The sequence below is a fragment of the Scyliorhinus canicula genome, chromosome 30, assembly GCF_902713615.1.
Source record: "Scyliorhinus canicula chromosome 30, sScyCan1.1, whole genome shotgun sequence".
Taxonomy (NCBI): Eukaryota; Metazoa; Chordata; class Chondrichthyes; order Carcharhiniformes; family Scyliorhinidae; genus Scyliorhinus; species Scyliorhinus canicula.
The window spans coordinates 10,084,491-10,105,832 of record NC_052175.1 but is presented as its reverse complement, the minus strand read 5'-3'; the positions used below and the strand labels follow the sequence as shown (position 1 = coordinate 10,105,832).

The window sequence follows — 21,342 nt, the reverse complement described above, 5'->3', positions numbered from 1 at the left end:
AATATGGATAGACTCCTGGTTTTGAAAGGAGTTAAGTTTGCGGTAAATTATATCGTATTCGATCAGATGATGGTGGCCTTAAATAAGTTTCTGGCGAAACAATCACATCCTCTGGCTTTTTTTTAATCAAATGGGTCAGTCATCAATAAAATAGAATATGGAAGATACACTACTGACAGGATGGCTAAATTGTATGGCTACAAAGAGGTTACGACAATATAGAAGGAGATCGGGACCCGCAAATTATGTGAACAGAAAACCAGTTAAAACCTTTAATAGGAGCAGCGACATGGTGGATGTAAAAAAGAAAATGAACCACATAAATGCCCGGGTATGGTAAATCAATGTTTTCGGTATGACTCTCAATACCATTTTGCTTTCAACTGTCCACCACGTTATAATAGAGCCGTTCAAGCTACACGTGAAAAGAATGAGTTGGAAGAGGGAAACACTGTCCTATTAACAAACAGTTTTACTCCGGTAATGAGGGTGTTGGTTGCAGAATCCTTCATTTGTGCTGTATTAGATTGTGGATGCACATGTGCTGTGTGTTGAATTGACTTTTTAAAATTTTACCTGGAAACTTTGAGTGATGAAAATCGTAACAGGGTTCAGCAATTTGAAAGTTCCACAAGTGTCACGTTTCTTAATGATAATACTCTGAAGTCGATGAAAAGAGAGGTAATGCCTTGCAATATTGCCGAGTGAATCATTTCATGAGCACGGATGTTGTATCAAGTGAAGTACATTTACTTCCGAGCAGAACGTAGATGAAGAAAGCACAAATGAAACTGGATATGGAACAGGATAAGGCAACAGTTTTTGGAAAGACGCGGGACTTACAATTTACACATTCCGGACACTATTGCATTCTATTAATTGCAAAGAATATTTCAGGTTCATTTGTTAAGGATGTGGTATTGGCAGCTGAAAAAGGGACTTTATTTGATAAAAAGGTTGTTGCATTAAAACTGCACAGGCAGTATGGGCAACCATCTCATAGTAGGCGGAAAAAATAATTAAAGCGTAAGAGATCACGAATATGCTGAGCTGACAGAATAGGTTTGTGATCTCTGAGAGGTTTGCAGGAAGTACAGAAGGAAACCATTACGACCGATAGTGACTTTGGCCAGGGATGTTAACGACATTGTGGCAAAGGACCTTAAGGTCTGGATGAAGCCAACAATATGTTTAGTTTGCATTTTGTGGATTTAGCAACCAGATTTAGTCAATCAATTATTCTACGAAGTGAGGAAAAGAGAGTAACTCGGGATCAAATCGAGTAAAAATCGACAGGGACAGGGCCCACCAGCAAAATTCGATACAGACAATGGGGGAGAATTTGCTAATGGCGAGTTAAGGGATATGTGTGAAAACGGGAATATCGCAGTTATAACTATGGCTGCGGAGAGCCCTTGTAAAAATGGTGTGTGACAGAAACCATGGTGTAAAAGATGACATGCTCCGCGTAATTTTGGCAGACAGACCAAATTGCAAGTCAAATTCATTTTTCGCATGGGCGGTAGATGTAAAGAATTAATTGCAGATGGTTGGGTGCAATACTCCCTATCAATCAGTGTTTGGTAGAAATCCTAAAATTACGTCCATTTTGGATGACCAGCCTTCATCCTTCGAAGGTACTACAATTAGCTCTGCCTCTGCTGAGCATTTAATTGCATTAATAGCAGTATAAAAGTTTTTTTTGAAGCAGAAGTCTCTGTGAGAATTCGCAGAACTTTAAGGCACAATGTACGGCCATCAAATACCCTTTTCAGCAAGGAAGCATAGTTTTCCATAAGAGAGTCAATTGTAATCAAGGGGAAGGCACATGGAAGATCATAGGCATAGATGGCAAAGCACTGTTTTACAACATGGCATGATGAGGAACCAGGGTCATCTGGTACTCATGTGTTACAGAAGCAAAAAGATCAGTTAACTGATATAGACAGGGTTTCCGTAGAGGAAAGCATTACTGCTGATGAATTATAACAGTCAATTTTCCAAAAGGACAACAGCCCAAAGTTGGAACAAAAGTGACATACTTGCCTGAAGTGTCAATTCAATGCAAGTATGCAACTGTTATTTGTACAGCAGGGAAGGACACTGGAAAGTATAAACACTGGTTGAATGTATAGCATTCAGAGAAGGTGCCAAGACAATGGATTGGGAACACAGTGTTTAAAAATGGAAGGCACAGAAATGCATTGCCAGTTCAGCTTGGACATCAGATAGTGAACAGGTTCACAGGGAAGTGTCGAGAATTATTGAAAGAACATCCCACAGCAGAAGGGAAAATCAAGTAGTAGCAACAGAGCACAAGATGCCAGTGTGATAGTGGACGTAGTTTGCCAAGGCCCCGGTACATGTTTAAGACTACGAACACTACTAGGAGAAGAAGCCCGCATGCACGTGAGATTTTGGTGGCCTCCATTAAATCAGATGAAAAAATTATCAAAGATTCCAAACAGCAAGAACTGCATAGTTGGAGTTAATTTGGGATATACACAGAAATACCGTATAGAGGACATAAAGATCTATCCCACAGATAGATTTGCACGTGAAAGCTTTTTCTGGATGCAACTTAAAAGGCAATGACCAGGCATTTGCAAAGGGGTACTCTGGAAGTTCGTATTTTTCGGTGAGGTCAGATTTGCTAAAGTTAGGCTGTTGCCACATTCTTAGATATAATTTACAGTGCAGAAGGAGGCGATTCAGCCCATCGAGTCTGCACTGGCTAATGGAAAGAGCACCCTACCAAATGTCAACACCCTACCCCCATAAAGCAGTAACCCCAAACAACACGATGGGCAATTTTGGACACTTAGGGCAATTTATCCTGGCCAATTCACCTAAACTGGACATCTATGGACTGTGGGAGGAAACCGGAGCACCCGCAGGACTCACAAACTCACAATTGTTACACTCACACTGTTATCACTGTCACACCCATGTTAATACAGAGGGTCCATGTTTATACAGTGTCCATGTTAGTACAGACTGTACTCCACAACCTAATACCAGTGTGCAGACGGCATCCTGTTCCTTTTGGATCTCAAAGTCACACCATGTATTCATTGATGAAACTCTGTCGTTCTTCACTGTCCCCTCGGTGAACAGATAAAAGTCCAAATGATTTAAAGATGCTTTACAAATGGCCCGTACGGGGATCGAACCCGCGACTTTGGCATTATCAGCACCACGCTCTAACCAACTGAGCTAACCGGCCCTACAAAACAGCAGCAGAAGCACTTTAGCACACGATAAGAAATGTTACAATCACTGCTATTACTGAAACACAGGTTGGAAATTGTTATGCTCACTGATATTACTGTAAAACAGGATGAGAATTGTTACACTCACTGTTATTACTGCAACACAGGTTGGGAATTGTTACGCTCACTGTTATTAATGTAACACAGGATGATAATTATTACACTCACTGTTATTACTGTAACAGAGGATGAGAAGTTTACACTCACTGTTATTACTGTAACACAGGATGAGAATTGTTACACCCACTGTTATTACTGTAACATAGGTTGGGAATTGTTACACTCTCTGTCATTACTGTGACAGAGGATGAGAATTATTACACTCACTGTTATTACTGGAACACAGGATGAGAAGTTTACACTCACTGTTATTGCTGTAACACAGGATGAGTATTGTTACACCCACTGTTATTACTGTAACACAGGTTTCGAATTGTTACGCTCACTGTTATTACTGTAACACAGGATGAGGATTGTTACACTCACTGTTATTACTGTAACACAGTTTGGGAATTGTTACGCTCACTGTTATCACTGTAACACAGGAAGAGAATTGTTACACTCACTGTTATTACTGTAACACAGGTTGGGAATTGTTACACTCACTGTTATTACTGTGACACAGGATGAGAATTATTACACTCACTGTTATTACTGTATCACAGGATGAGAATTTTTACACTCACTGTTATTACTGTAACACAGGTTTGGAATTGTTACGCTCACTGTAACACTGGATGAGGATTGTTACACTCACTGTTATTACTTTAACACAGGATGAGAATTATTACACTCACTGTTATTATTGTAACACAGGATGAGAATTGTTACACTCATTGTTATTACTGTAACACAGGTTGGGAATTGTTACGCTCACGGTTATGACTGTAACACAGGATGAGAATTGTTACATTCACTGTCATTACTGTGACACAGGATGAGAATTATTACACTCACTGTTATTACTGTAACACAGGATGAGAATTATTACACTCATTGTTATTACTGGGAAACAGGATGAGAATCATTACATTCACTGTTATTACTGAAACACAGGATGAGAATTCTTACACTCACTGTTATTACTGTAACACTGGATGAGGATTGTTACACTCACTGTTATTACTTTAACACAGGATGAGAATTATTACACTCACTGTTATTACTGGAACACAGGATGAGAAGTTTACACTCACTGTTATTACTGTAACACAGGTTTGGAATTGTTACGCTCACTGTTATTCCTGTAAAACAGGTTGGGAATTGTTACGCTAACGGTTAAGACTGTAACACAGGATGAGAATTGTTACAATCACTGTTATTACTGTAACACAGGATGAGAATTTTTACACTCACTGTTATTACTGTAACACGGGATGAGAATTGTTACAATCAGTGCTAATACTGTGACACAAGTTTTACCCTCACTCTTATTACTGTCAAACACAATCAGAATTGTTATACTCACACTGTTATTACTGTCACACAAACTCACAATTATTACACTCACACTGTTATCACTGTCACACCCATGTTAATACAGAGGGTCCATGTTCATTCAGAATGTTCATGTTTATACAGTGTCCATGCCGAGTGTTCATGTTAGTGCAGACTGTAATGCAAAACCTAATACCAGTGTGCAGACTGCATCCTGTTCCTTTTGGATCTCAAGGTCACACCATGTATTCATTGATGAAACTCTGTCGTTCCTCACTGTCCCCTCGGTGAACAGATAAAAGTCCAAATGATTTAAACATGCTTTAGAAATGGCCCATACGGGGATCGAACCCGCGACGTTGGCGTTATTAGCACCACGCTCTAACCAACTGAGCTAACCGGCCCTACATAATAACAGTAAAAGCACATTCGCACACGATAAGAAATGTTACAATCACTGCTATTACTGTAACACAAGTTGGGATTTGTTACGCTCACTGTTATTACTGTAAAACAGGATGAGAATTGTTAAACTCACTGTTATTACTGTAACACAGGTTTGGAATTGTTACGCTCACTGTTAATACTGTAACACTGGATGAGGATTGTTACACTCACTGTTATTACTTTAACACAGGATGAGAATTATTACACTCACTGTTATTACTGTAACACAGGATGAGAAGTTTACACTCACTGTTATTACTGTAACACAGTATAAGAATTGTTACACTCACTGTTATTGCTGTAACACAGGTTGGGAATTGTTACGCTCACGGTTATGACTGTAACACAGGATGAGAATTGTTACAATCACTGTTATTACAGTAAGAAGTCTTACAACACCAGGTTAAAGTCCAACAGGTTTGTTTCAAACACGAGCTTTCGGAGCACGGCTCCTTCTTCAGGTGACGGTTCCTTCTTCACCTGTAACACAGGTTGGGAATTGTTACGCTCACGGTTATTACAGTAACACAGGATGAGTATTGTTACACTCACTGTTATTACTGTAACACAGGATGAGAAGTTTACACTCATTGTTATTACTGTAACACAGGATGAGAATTGTTACACTCACTGTTTTTACTGTAACACAGGATGAGTATTGTTACACGAACTGTTATTACTGTAACACAGTTTGGGAATTGTTACGCTCACTGTTATTAATGTAACAGAGGATGAGAATTGTTACACTCACTGTTATTACTGTAACACAGGTTTGGAATTTTTACGCTCACTGTTATTACTGTAACACTGGATGAGGATTGCTACACTCACTGTTATTACTTTAACACAGGATGAGAAATATTACACTCACTGTTATTACTGGAACACAGGATGAGAAGTTTACACTCACTGTTATTACTGTAACACAGGTTGGGAATTGTTACGCTCACGGTTATGACTGTAACACAGGATGAGAATTGTTACATTCACTGTTATTACTGTAACACAGGTTGGGAATTGCTACGCTAAATGTTATTAATGTAACAGAGGATGAGAATTGTTAAAATCACTGTTATTACTGTAACACAGGTTTGGAATTGTTACGCTCACTGTTAATACTGTAACACTGGATGAGGATTGTTACACTCACTGTTATTACTTTAACACAGGATGAGAATTATTACACTCACTGTTATTACTGTAACACAGGTTTGGAATTGTTACGCTCACTGTTATTCCTGTAAAACAGGTTGGGAATTGTTACGCTAACGGTTAAGACTGTAACACAGGATGAGAATTGTTACAATCACTGTTATTACTGTAACACAGGATGAGAATTTTTACACTCACTGTTATTACTGTAACACGGGATGAGAATTGTTACAATCAGTGCTAATACTGTGACACAAGTTTTACCCTCACTCTTATTACTGTCAAACACAATCAGAATTGTTATACTCACACTGTTATTACTGTCACACAAACTCACAATTATTACACTCACACTGTTATCACTGTCACACCCATGTTAATACAGAGGGTCCATGTTCATTCAGAATGTTCATGTTTATACAGTGTCCATGCCGAGTGTTCATGTTAGTGCAGACTGTAATGCAAAACCTAATACCAGTGTGCAGACTGCATCCTGTTCCTTTTGGATCTCAAAGTCACACCATGTATTCATTGATGAAACTCTGTCGTTCCTCACTGTCCCCTCGGTGAACAGATAAAAGTCGAAATGATTTAAAGATGCTTTAGAAATGGCCCGTACGGGGATCGAACCCGCGACCTTGGCGTTATTAGCACCACGCTCTAACCAACTGAGCTAACCGGCCCTACAAAATAACAGCAAAAGCACTTTAGCACACGATAAGAAATGTTACAATCACTGCTATTACTGTAACACAAGTTGGGATTTGTTACGCTCACTGTTATTACTGTAAAACAGGATGAGAATTGTTAAACTCACTGTTATTACTGTAACACAGGTTTGGAATTGTTACGCTCACTGTTAATACTGTAACACTGGATGAGGATTGTTACACTCACTGTTATTACTTTAACACAGGATGAGAATTATTACACTCACTGTTATTACTGTAACACAGGATGAGAAGTTTACACTCACTGTTATTACTGTAACACAGTATAAGAATTGTTACACTCACTGTTATTGCTGTAACACAGGTTGGGAATTGTTACGCTCACGGTTATGACTGTAACACAGGATGAGAATTGTTACAATCACTGTTATTACAGTAAGAAGTCTTACAACACCAGGTTAAAGTCCAACAGGTTTGTTTCAAACACGAGCTTTCGGAGCACGGCTCCTTCTTCAGGTGACGGTTCCTTCTTCACCTGTAACACAGGTTGGGAATTGTTACGCTCACGGTTATTACAGTAACACAGGATGAGTATTGTTACACTCACTGTTATTACTGTAACACAGGATGAGAAGTTTACACTCATTGTTATTACTGTAACACAGGATGAGAATTGTTACACTCACTGTTTTTACTGTAACACAGGATGAGTATTGTTACACGAACTGTTATTACTGTAACACAGTTTGGGAATTGTTACGCTCACTGTTATTAATGTAACAGAGGATGAGAATTGTTACACTCACTGTTATTACTGTAATACAGGTTTGGAATTGTTACGCTCACTGTTATTACTATAACACTGGATGAGGATTGCTACACTCACTGTTATTACTTTAACATAGGATGAGAATTATTACACTCACTGTTATTACTGGAACACAGGATGAGAAGTTTACACTCACTGTTATTACTGTAACACAGGTTGGGAATTGTTACGCTCACGGTTATGACTGTAACACAGGATGAGAATTGTTACATTCACTGTTATTACTGTAACACAGGTTGGGAATTGCTACGCTAAATGTTATTAATGTAACAGAGGATGAGAATTGTTAAAATCACTGTTATTACTGTAACACAGGTTTGGAATTGTTACGCTCACTGTTAATACTGTAACACTGGATGAGGATTGTTACACTCACTGTTATTACTTTAACACAGGATGAGAATTATTACACTCACTGTTATTACTGTAACACAGGTTTGGAATTGTTACGCTCACTGTTATTCCTGTAAAACAGGTTGGGAATTGTTACGCTAACGGTTAAGACTGTAACACAGGATGAGAATTGTTACAATCACTGTTATTACTGTAACACAGGATGAGAATTTTTACACTCACTGTTATTACTGTAACACGGGATGAGAATTGTTACACTCAGTGCTAATACTGTGACACAAGTTTTACCCTCACTCTTATTACTGTCAAACACAATCACAATTGTTATACTCACACTGTTATTACTGTCACACAAACTCACAATTGTTACACTCACACTGTTATCACTGTCACACCCATGTTAATACAGAGGGTCCATGTTCATTCAGAATGTCCATGTTTATACAGTGTCCATGCCGAGTGTTCATGTTAGTACAGACTGTACTCCACAACCTAATACCAGTGAGCAGACGGCATCATGTTCCTTTTGGATCTCAAAGTCACACCATGTATTAATTGATGAAACTCTGTCGTTCCTCACTGTCCCCTCGGTGAACAGATAAGCACACGATAAGAATTGTTACAATCACTGCTATTACTGTAACACAGGTTGGGAATTGTTACGCTCACTGTTATTACTGTAAAACAGGATGAGAATTGTTACACTCACTGTTATTACTGCAACACAGGTTGGGAATTGTTACGCTCACTGTTTTAATGTAACAGAGGATGAGAATTGTTACACTCACTGTTATTACTGAAACACAGGTTTGGAATTGTTACGCTCACTGTTATTACTGTAACACTGGATGAGGATTGTTACACTCACTGTTATTACTTTAACACAGGATGAGAATTATTACACTCACTGTTATTACTGTAACACAGGATGAGAAGTTTACACTCACTGTTATTACTGTAACACAGGATGAGAGGTTTACACTCACTTTTATTACTGTAACACAGGTTGGGAATTGTTACGCTCACGGTTATGACTGTAACACAGGATGAGAATTGTAACATTCTCTGTTATTACTGTAACACAGGATGAGAATTTTTACACTCACTGTTATTACTGTAACACAGGTTTCGAATTGTTACGCTCACTGTTATTACTGTAACACAGGATGAGAATTGTTACACTCACTGTTATTACTGTAACACAGGATGAGTATTGTTACACTAACTGTTATTACTGTAACACAGTTTGGGAATTGTTACGCTCACTGTTATTACTGTAACACAGGATGAGAATTGTTACACTCACTGTTATTACTGTAACACAGGTTGGGAATTGTTACGCTCACTGTTATTAATGTAACAGAGGATGAGAATTGTTACACTCACTGTTATTACTGTAACACAGGTTTGGAATTGTTACGCTCACTGTTATTACTGTAACACTGGATGAGGATTGCTACACTCACTGTTATTACTTTAACACAGGATGAGAATTGTTATACTCACTGTTATTACTGTAACACAGGATGAGAAGTTTACACTCACTGTTATTACTGTAACACAGGTTGGGAATTGTTACGCTCACGGTTATGACTGTAACACAGGATGAGAATTGTTACACTCACTGTTATTACTGTAACACAGGTTGGGAATTGTTACGCTAAATGTTATTAATGTAACAGAGGATGAGAATTGTTACACTCACTGTTATTACTGTAACACAGGTTTGGAATTGTTACGCTCACTGTAACACTGGATGAGGATTGTTACACTCACTGTTATTACTTTAACACAGGATGAGAATTATTACACTCACTGTTATTACTGTAACACAGGTTTGGAATTGTTACGCTCACTGTTATTCCTGTAAAACAGGTTGGGAATTGTTACGCTAACGGTTAAGACTGTAACACAGGATGAGAATTGTTACACTCGCTGTTATTACTGTAACACAGGATGAGAAGTTTACACTCACTGTTATTACTGTAACACGGGATGAGAATTGTTACAATCAGTGCTAATACTGTGACACAAGTTTTACCCTCACTCTTATTACTGTCAAACACAATCACAATTGTTATACTCACACTGTTATTACTGTCACACAAACTCACAATTATTACACTCACACTGTTATCACTGTCACACCCATGTTAATACAGAGGGTCCATGTTCATTCAGAATGTCCATGTTTATACAGTGTCCATGCCGAGTGTTCATGTTAGTACAGACTGTAATCCAAAACCTAATACCAGTGTGCAGACTGCATCCTGTTCCTTTTGGATCTCAAAGTCACACCATGTATTCATTGATGAAACTCTGTCGTTCCTCACTGTCCCCTCGGTGAACAGATAAAAGTCCAAATGATTTAAAGATGCTTTAGAAATGGCCCGTACGGGGATCGAACCCGCGACGTTGGCGTTATTAGCACCACGCTCTAACCAACTGAGCTAACCGGCCCTACATAATAACAGCAAAAGCACATTCGCACACGATAAGAAATGTTACAATCACTGCTATTACTGTAACACAAGTTGGGATTTGTTACGCTCACTGTTATTACTGTAAAACAGGATGAGAATTGTTAAACTCACTGTTATTACTGTAACACAGGTTTGGAATTGTTACGCTCACTGTTAATACTGTAACACTGGATGAGGATTGTTACACTCACTGTTATTACTTTAACACAGGATGAGAATTATTACACTCACTGTTATTACTGTAACACAGGATGAGAAGTTTACACTCACTGTTATTACTGTAACACAGTATAAGAATTGTTACACTCACTGTTATTGCTGTAACACAGGTTGGGAATTGTTACGCTCACGGTTATGACTGTAACACAGGATGAGAATTGTTACAATCACTGTTATTACAGTAAGAAGTCTTACAACACCAGGTTAAAGTCCAACAGGTTTGTTTCAAACACGAGCTTTCGGAGCACGGCTCCTTCTTCAGGTGACGGTTCCTTCTTCACCTGTAACACAGGTTGGGAATTGTTACGCTCACGGTTATTACAGTAACACAGGATGAGTATTGTTACACTCACTGTTATTACTGTAACACAGGATGAGAAGTTTACACTCATTGTTATTACTGTAACACAGGATGAGAATTGTTACACTCACTGTTTTTACTGTAACACAGGATGAGTATTGTTACACGAACTGTTATTACTGTAACACAGTTTGGGAATTGTTACGCTCACTGTTATTAATGTAACAGAGGATGAGAATTGTTACACTCACTGTTATTACTGTAATACAGGTTTGGAATTGTTACGCTCACTGTTATTACTATAACACTGGATGAGGATTGCTACACTCACTGTTATTACTTTAACATAGGATGAGAATTATTACACTCACTGTTATTACTGGAACACAGGATGAGAAGTTTACACTCACTGTTATTACTGTAACACAGGTTGGGAATTGTTACGCTCACGGTTATGACTGTAACACAGGATGAGAATTGTTACATTCACTGTTATTACTGTAACACAGGTTGGGAATTGCTACGCTAAATGTTATTAATGTAACAGAGGATGAGAATTGTTAAAATCACTGTTATTACTGTAACACAGGTTTGGAATTGTTACGCTCACTGTTAATACTGTAACACTGGATGAGGATTGTTACACTCACTGTTATTACTTTAACACAGGATGAGAATTATTACACTCACTGTTATTACTGTAACACAGGATGAGAAGTTTACACTCACTGTTATTACTGTAACACAGTATAAGAATTGTTACACTCACTGTTATTGCTGTAACACAGGTTGGGAATTGTTACGCTCACGGTTATGACTGTCACACCCATGTTAATACAGAGGGTCCATGTTCATACAGAATGTCCATGTTTATACAGTGTCCATGCCGAGTGTTCATGTTAGTACAGACTGTACTCCACAACCTAATACCAGTGAGCAGACGGCATCATGTTCCTTTTGGATCTCAAAGTCACACCATGTATTCATTGATGAAACTCTGTCGTTCCTCACTGTCCCCTCGGTGAACAGATAAGCACACGATAAGAATTGTTACAATCACTGCTATTACTGTAACACAGGTTGGGAATTGTTACGCTCACTGTTATTACTGTAAAACAGGATGAGAATTGTTACACTCACTGTTATTACTGCAACACAGGTTGGGAATTGTTACGCTCACTGTTATTAATGTGACAGAGGATGAGAATTGTTACACTCACTGTTATTACTGTAACACAGGTTTGGAATTGTTACGCTCACTATTATTACTGTAACACTGGATGAGGATTGTTACACTCACTGTTATTACTGTAACACTGGATGGGAATTATTACACTCACTGTTATTACTGTAACACAGGATGAGAAGTTTACACTCACTGTTATTACTGTAACACAAGATGAGAATTGTTACACTCACTGTTATTACTGTAACACAGGTTGGGAATTGTTACGCTCACGGTTATGACTGTAACACAGGATGAGAATTGTTACATTCACTGTTATTACTGTAACACAGGATGAGAATTTTTACACTCACTGTTATTACTGTAACACGGGATGAGAATTGTTACACTCAGTGCTAATAAAGTGACACACGTTTTACCCTCACTCTTATTACTGTCAAACACAATCACAATTGTTATACTCACACTGTTATTACTGTCACACAAACTCACAATTGTTACACTCACACTGTTATCACTGTCACACCCATGTTAATACAGAGGGTCCATGTTCATTCAGAATGTCCATGTTTATACAGTGTCCATGCCGAGTGTTCATGTTCGTACAGACTGAACTCCACAACCTAATACCAGTGTGCAAACGGCATCCTGTTCCTTTTGGATCTCAAAATCACACCATGTGTTCATTGATGAAATTCTGTCGTTCCTCACTGTCCCCTCGATGAACAGATAAATGTACAAATGATTTAAAGATGCTTCAGAAATGGCCCGTACGGGGATCGAACGCGCGACCTTGGCGTTATTAGCACCACGCTCTAACCAACTGAGCTAACCGGCCCTAACAAAAACAGCAAAAGTACTTTAGCACACGATAATAATTGTTACGCTCACTGTTATTACTGTAACACAGGATGAGAATTGATACACTCACTGTTATTACTTTAACACAGGATGAGAATTATTACACTCACTGTTATTACTGTAGCACAGGATGAGAAGTTTACACTCACTGTTATTACTGTAACACAGTATAAGAATTGTTACACTCACTGTTATTGCTGTAACACAGGTTGGGAATGGTTACGCTCACGGTTATGACTGTAACACAGGATGAGAATTGTTACACTCACTGTTATTACAGTAACACAGGATGAGTATTGTTACACTCACTGTTATTACTGTAACACAGGTTTTGAATTGTTACGCTCACAGTTATTACTGTAACACAGGATGAGAATTGTTACACTCATTTTTTTTACTGTAACACAGGATGAGCATTGTTACACGAACTGTTATTACTGTAACACAGTTTGGGAATTGTTACGCTCACTGTTATTACTGTAACAGAGGATATGAATTGTTACACTCACTGTTATTACTGTAACACAGGATTGGAATTGTTACGCTCACTGTTATTACTGTAACACTGGATGAGGATTGCTACACTCACTGTTATTACTTTAACACAGGATGAGAATTATTACACTCACTGTTATTACTGGAACACAGGATGAGAAGTTTACACTCACTGTTATTACTGTAACACAGGATAATAATTGTTACACTCACTGTTATTACTGTAACACAGGTTGGGAATTGTTACGCTCACGGTTATGACTGTAACACAGGATGAGAATTGTTACATTCACTGTTATTACTGTAACACAGGATGAGAATTTTTACACTCACTGTTATTACTGAAACACGGGATGAGAATTGTTACACTCAGTGCTAATACTGTGACACAAGTTTTACCCTCACTCTTATTACTGTCAAACACAATCACAATTGTTATACTCACACTGTTATTACTGTCACACAAACTCACAATTGTTACACTCACACTGTTATCACTGTCACACCCATGTTAATACAGAGGGTCCATGTTCATTCAGAATGTCCATGTTTATACAGTGTCCATGCCGAGTGTTCATGTTAGTACAGACTGAACTCCACAACCTAATACCAGTGTGCAGACGGCATCCTGTTCCTTTTGGATCTCAAAGTCACACCATGTATTCATTGATGAAACTCTGTCGTTCCTCACTGTCCCCTCGCTGAACAGATAAAAGTCCAAATGATTTAAAGATGGTTCAGAAATGGCCCGTACGGGGATCGAACCCGCGACTTTGGCGTTATTAGCACCACGCTCTAACCAACTGAGCTAACCGGCCCTAAAAAAAACAGCAAAAGTACTTTAGCACACGATAAGAATTGTTACAATCACTGCTATTACTGTAACACAGGTTGGGAATTGTTACGCTCACTGATATTACTGTAAAACAGGATGAGAATTATTACACTCACTGTTATTACTGTAACACAGGTTGGGAATTGTTACGCCCACTGTTATTACTGAAGCACAGTTTGGAAACTGTTACGCTCACTGTTATTACTGTAACACAGGATGAGAATTGTTACACTCACTGTTATTACTTTAACACAGGAGGAGAATTATTACACTCACTGTTATTACTGTAACACAGGATGAGAAGTTTACACTCACTGTTATTACTGTAACACAGTATAAGAATTGTTACACTCACTGTTATTGCTGTAACACAGGTTGGGAATGGTTACGCTCACGGTTATGACTGTAACACAGGATGAGAATTGTTACAATCACTTTTATTACAGTAACACAGGATGAGTATTGTTACACGAACTGTTATTACTGTAACACAGTTTGGGAATTGTTACGCTCACTGTTATTAATGTAACAGAGGATGAGAATTGTTACACTCACTGTTATTACTGTAACACAGGATTGGAATTGTTACGCTCACTGCTTTTACTGTAACACTGGATGAGGATTGCTACACTCACTGTTATTACTTTAACACATGATGAGAATTATTACACTCACTGTTATTACTGAAACACAGGATGAGAAGTTTACACTCACTGTTATTACTGTAAAACGGGATAATAATTGTTACACTCACTGTTATTACTGTAACACAGGTTGGGAATTGTTACGCTCACGGTTATGACTGTAACACAGGATGAGAATTGTTACATTCACTGTTATTACTGTAACACAGGATGAGAAATTTTACACTCACTGTTATTACTGTAACACGGGATGAGAATTGTTACACTCAGTGCTAATACAGTGACACAAGTTTTACCCTCACTCTTATTACTGTCAAACACAATCACAATTGTTATACTCACACTGTTATTACTGTCACACAAACTCACAATTGTTACACTCACATTGTTATCAATGTCACACCCATGTTAATACAGAGGGTCCATGTTCATTCAGAATGTCCATGTTTATACAGTGTCCATGCCGAGTGTTCATGTTAGTACAGACTGAACTCCACAACCTAATACCAGTGTGCATACGGCATCCTGTTCCTTTTGGTTCTCAAAATCACACCATGTATTCATTGATGAAACTCTGTCGTTCCTCACTGTCCCCTCGATGAACAGATAAAAGTCCAAATGATTTAAAGATGCTTGAGAAACGGCCCGTACGGGGATCGAACCCACGACCTTGTCGTTATTATCACCACGCTCTAACCAACTGAGCTAACCGGCCCTACAAAAAAACAGCAAAAGTACTTAAGCACACGATAAGAATTGTTACAATCACTGCTATTACTGTAACACAGGTTGGGAATTGTTCCGCTCACTGTTATTACTGTAAAACAGGATGAGAATTGTTACACTCACTGTTATTACTGCAACACAGGTTGGGAATTGTTACGCCCACTGTTATTACTGAAGCACAGTTTGGAAACTGTTACGCTCACTGTTATTACTGTAAGAAGTCTTACAACACCAGGTTAAAGTCCAACAGGTTTGTTTCAAACACGAGCTTTCGGAGCACGGCTCCTTCTTCAGGTGAATGGCCCGTACAGAAGAAGGAGCCGTGCTCCGAAAGCTCGTGTTTGAAACAAACCTGTTGGACTTTAACCTGGTGTTGTAAGACTTCTTACTGCGCTCACCCCAGTCCAACGCCGGCATCTCCACATCATGGCTGTTATTACTGTAACACAGGATGAGAATTGTTACACTCACTGTTATTACTGTAACACAGGTTTGGAATTGTTACGCTCACTGTTATTACTGTAACACTGGATGAGGATTGTTACACTCACTGTTATTACTGTAACACAGGATGAGAAGTTTACACTCACTTTTATTACTGAAGCACAGTTTGGAATCTGTTACGCTCACTGCTATTACTGTAACACAGGATGAGAATTGTTACGCTCACTGTTATTACTGTAACACTGGATGAGGATTGCTACACTCACTGTTATTACTTTAACACAGGATGAGAATTATTACACTCACTGTTATTACTGGAACACAGGATGAGAAGTTTACACTCACTGTTATTACTGTAACACAGGATAATAATTGTTACACTCACTGTTATTACTGTAACACAGGTTGGGAATTGTTACGCTCACGGTTATGACTGTAACACAGGATGAGGATTGTTACATTCACTGTTATTACTGTAACAAAGGATGAGAAATTTTACACTCACTGTTATTACTGTAACACGGGATGAGAATTGTTACACTCAGTGCTAATACTGTGACACAAGTTTTACCCTCACTCTTATTACTGTCAAACACAATCACAATTGTTATACTCACACTGTTATTACTGTCACACAAACTCACAATTGTTACACTCACACTGTTATCACTGTCACACCCATGTTAATACAGAGGGTCCATGTTCATTCAGAATGTCCATGTTTATACAGTGTCCATGCCGAGTGTTCATGATATGTACAGACTGAACTCCACAACCTAATACCAGTGTGCAGACGGCATCGTGTTCCTTTTGGATCTCAAAATCACACCATGTATTCATTGATGAAACTCTGTCGTTTCTCACTGTCCCCTCGATGAACAGCTAAAAGTCCAAATGATTTAAAGATGCTTCAGAAATGGCCCGTACGGGGATCGAACCCGCGACCTTGGCGTTATTAGCACAACGCTCTAACCAACTGAGCTAACCGGCCCTACAAAAAAACAGGAAAAGTACTTTAGCACACGATAAGAATTGTTACAATCACTGCTATTACTGTAACACAGGTTGGGAATTGTTACGCCCACTGTTATTACTGAAGCACAGTTTGGAAACTGTTACGCTCACTGTTATTACTGTAACACAGGATGAGAATTGTTACACTCACTGTTATTACTGAAGCACAGTTTGGTAACTGTTACGCTCACTGTTATTACTGTAACACAGGATGAGGCTCGTTACACTCACTGTTATTACTGTAAAATATGATGAGAATTGGTACACTCACTGTTATTACTGTAACACAGGATGAGAATTGTTACCCTCACTGTTATTACTGTAAAACAGGTTTTGAATTGGTACACTCACTGTTATTACTGTAACACAGGACGAGAATTGTTACACTCACTGTTATTACTGTAAACAGGTTTTGAATTGTTACGCTCACTGTTATTACTGTAACACAGGATGAGAATTGTTACACTCACTGTTATTACTGTAACACAGGATGAGTATTGTTACACTAACTGTTATTTCTGTAACACAGTTTGGGAATTGTTACACTCACTGTCATTAATGTGACACAGGATGAAAATTATTACACTCACTGTTATTACTGTAACACAGGATGGGAATTATTACACTCATTGTTATTACTGAAACACAGGATGAGAATTATTACACTCATTGTTATTACTGTGAAACAGGATGAGAATCATTACATTCACTGTTATTACTGAAACACAGGATGAGAATTGTTACACTCACTGTTATTACTGTAACACTGGATGAGGATTGTTACGCTCACTGTTATTAATGTAACAGAGGATGAGAATTGTTACACTCACTGTTATTACTGTAACACAGGTTTGGAATTGTTACGCTCACTGTTATTACTGTAACACTGGATGAGGATTGTTCCACTCACTGTTATTACTTTAACACAGGATGAGAATTGTTACACTCACTGTTATTACTGAAGCACAGTTTGGGAACTGTTACGCTCACTGTTATTACTGTAACACAGGTTGGGAATTGTTACACTCACTGTTATTACTGAAGCACAGTTTGGGAACTGTTACGCTCACTGTCATTACTGTAACACAGGATGAGGCTCGTTACACTCACTGTTATTACTGTAACTCAGGATGAGAATTGGTACACTCACTGTTATTACTGTAACACAGGATGAGAATTGTTACCCTCACTGTTATTACTGTAAAACAGGTTTTGAATTGGTACACTCACTGTTATTACTGTGACACAGGACGAGAATTGTTACACTCACTGTTATTACTGTCACACGGGATGAGAATTGTTACACTCAGTGCTAATACTGTAACACAAGTTTTACCCTCACTCTTATTACTGTCAAACACAATCACAATTGTTATACTCACACTGTTATTACTGTCACACAAACTCACAATTGTTACACTCACACTGTTATCACTGTCACACCCATGTTAATACAGAGGGTCCATGTTCATTCAGAATTGTTACATTCACTGTTATTACTGTAACACAGGATCAGAATTTGTACACTCACTGTTATTACTGTAACACGGAATGAGAATTGTTACACTCAGTGCTAATACTGTGACACAAGTTTTACCCTCACTCTTATTACTGTCAAACACAATCACAATTGATTGTTATTGATTGTTCTCACACTGTTCTTACTGTCACACAAACTCACAATTGTTACACTCACACTGTTATCACTGTCACACCCATGTTAATACAGAGGGTCCATGTTCATTCAGAATGTCCATGTTTATACAGTGTCCATGCCGAGTGTTCATGTTAGTACAGACTGAACTCCACAACCTTATACCAGTGTGCAGACGGCATCCTGTTCCTTTTGGATCTCAAAATCACACCATTTATTCATTGATGAAACTCTGTCGTTCCTCACTGTCCCCTCGATGAACAGATAAAAGTACAAATGATTTAAAGATGCTTCAGAAATTTCCCGTACGGGGATCGAACCCGCGACCTTGGCGTTATTAGCACCACGCTCTAACCAACTGAGCTAACCGGCCCAAAAAAAAACAGCAAAAGTACTTTAGCACACGATAAGAATTGTTACAATCACTGCAATTACTGTAACACAGGTTGGGAATTGTTACGCCCACTGTTATTACTGAAGCACAGTTTGGAAACTGTTACGCTCACTGTTATTACTGTAACACAGGATGAGAATTGTTACACTCACTGTTATTACTGTAGCACAGGTTTGGAATTGTTACGCTCACTGTTATTACTGTAAGAAGTCTTACAACACCAGGTTAAAGTCCAACAGGTTTGTTTCAAACACGAGCTTTCGGAGCACGGCTCCTTCTTCAGGTGAATGGAAAGGCTTGTTCCAGATATGTTTATATAGACACGGTCAGAGATGCCCCGGAATGCGAGCACCTGCAGGCAATCAAATCATCAAAGATGCAGAGAGAGAGGTAACTCCAGGTTAAAGAGGTGTGAATTGTCCCAAGCCAGTTCAGTCGGTAGGCCTCTGCAAGTCCAGGCTTGTTGGTGGGGGCCGAATGTAATGCGACATGAATCCCAGATCCCGGTTGAGTCCGCATTCATGCGTGCGGAACTTAGCTATAAGTTTTTGCTCAGCAATTTTGCGTTGTCGCGTCTCCTGAAGGCCTCCTTGTAGAATGCTGACCCGGAGATCAGAGGCTGAATGTCCTTGACTGCTGAAGTGTTCCCCAACTGGAAGGGAACAGTCCTGCCTGTTGATAGTCGCACGATGCCCGTTTATTCGTTGTCGCAGTGTCTGCATGGTCTCGCCAATGTACCACGCTTCGGGACATCCTTTCCTGCAGCGTATGAGGTAGACTACATTGGTCGAGTCGCACGAGTATGCGCCGCGTACCTGGTGGGTGGTGTTTCCACGTGTAATGGTGGTGTCCATGTCGATGATCTGGCATGTCTTGCAGAGATTACCCTGGCAGGGTTTTGTGGTGTTGTGGTTGCTGTTCTGAAGGCTGGGTAATTTGCTGCAAACAATGGTTTGTTTGAGGTTGCGCGGTTGTTTGAAGGCCAGTAGTGGGGGTGTGGGGATGACCTTGGCAAGATGTCCATCCTCGCTGATGATGTGTTGGAGGCTGCGAAGAAGATGTCGTAGTTTCTCCGCCCCAGGAAAGTACTGGACGACGAAGGGTACTCTGTCAGTGGTGTCCCGTGTTTGTCTTCTGAGGAGGTCGGTGCGGTTTTTTGCTGTGGCGCGGTGGAACTGTCGATCAATGAGTCGAGCGCCATATCCCGTTCGTACGAGGGCATCTTTCAGCATTACTGTAACACTGGATGAGGATTGTTACACTCACTGTTATTACTTTAACACGGGATGAGAATTATTACACTCACTGTTATTACTGTAACACAGGATGAGAAGTTTACACTCACTGTTATTACTGTAACACAGGATGAGAAGTTTACACTCACTTTTATTACTGAAGCACAGTTTGGAATCTGTTACGCTCACTGTTATTACTGTAACACAGGATGAGAATTGTTACGCTCACTGTTATTACTGTAGCACTGGATGAGGATTGCTACACTCACTGCTATTACTTTAACAAAGGATGAGAATTATTACACTCACTGTTATTACTGGAATACAGGATGAGAAGTTTACACTCACTGTTATTACTGTAACACAGGATAATAATTGTTACACTCACTGTTATTACTGTAACACAGGTTGGGAATTGTTACGCTCACGGTTATGACTGTAACACAGGATGAGAATTGTTACATTCACTGTTATTACTGTAACACAGGATGAGAAATTTTACACTCACTGCTATTACTGTAACACGGGATGAGAATTGTTACACTCAGTGCTAATACTGTGACACAAGTTTTACCCTCACTCTTATTACTGTCAAACACAATCACAATTGTTATACTCACACTGTTATTACTGTCACACAAACTCACAATTGTTACACTCACACTGTTATCACTGTCACACCCATGTTA

General features: G+C 39.0%; 9 non-coding genes across 9 annotated transcripts; all 9 read right to left on the bottom strand.

Annotated features, from left to right (window-relative positions):
- Window positions 1-3,152: 3,152 nt before the first annotated feature.
- On the bottom strand, window positions 3,153-3,226 carry trnai-gau. The gene has a single exon. It is a non-coding gene; the product is annotated as a tRNA-Ile (tRNA).
- Window positions 3,227-5,039: 1,813 nt separating this feature from the next.
- Window positions 5,040-5,113, bottom strand: trnai-aau. Its single transcript has one exon. It is a non-coding gene; the product is annotated as a tRNA-Ile (tRNA).
- A 1,804-nt stretch (window positions 5,114-6,917) lies between these two features.
- On the bottom strand, window positions 6,918-6,991 carry trnai-aau. Its single transcript has one exon. It is a non-coding gene; the product is annotated as a tRNA-Ile (tRNA).
- A 3,557-nt stretch (window positions 6,992-10,548) lies between these two features.
- trnai-aau lies at window positions 10,549-10,622 on the bottom strand. The gene has a single exon. It is a non-coding gene; the product is annotated as a tRNA-Ile (tRNA).
- Window positions 10,623-13,115: 2,493 nt separating this feature from the next.
- On the bottom strand, window positions 13,116-13,189 carry trnai-aau. The gene has a single exon. It is a non-coding gene; the product is annotated as a tRNA-Ile (tRNA).
- A 1,262-nt stretch (window positions 13,190-14,451) lies between these two features.
- Window positions 14,452-14,525, bottom strand: trnai-aau. The gene has a single exon. It is a non-coding gene; the product is annotated as a tRNA-Ile (tRNA).
- Window positions 14,526-15,827: 1,302 nt separating this feature from the next.
- trnai-aau lies at window positions 15,828-15,901 on the bottom strand. Its single transcript has one exon. It is a non-coding gene; the product is annotated as a tRNA-Ile (tRNA).
- A 1,372-nt stretch (window positions 15,902-17,273) lies between these two features.
- On the bottom strand, window positions 17,274-17,347 carry trnai-aau. The gene has a single exon. It is a non-coding gene; the product is annotated as a tRNA-Ile (tRNA).
- A 1,971-nt stretch (window positions 17,348-19,318) lies between these two features.
- Window positions 19,319-19,397, bottom strand: trnai-aau. Its single transcript has one exon. It is a non-coding gene; the product is annotated as a tRNA-Ile (tRNA).
- Between the last annotated feature and the right edge of the window lie 1,945 nt (window positions 19,398-21,342).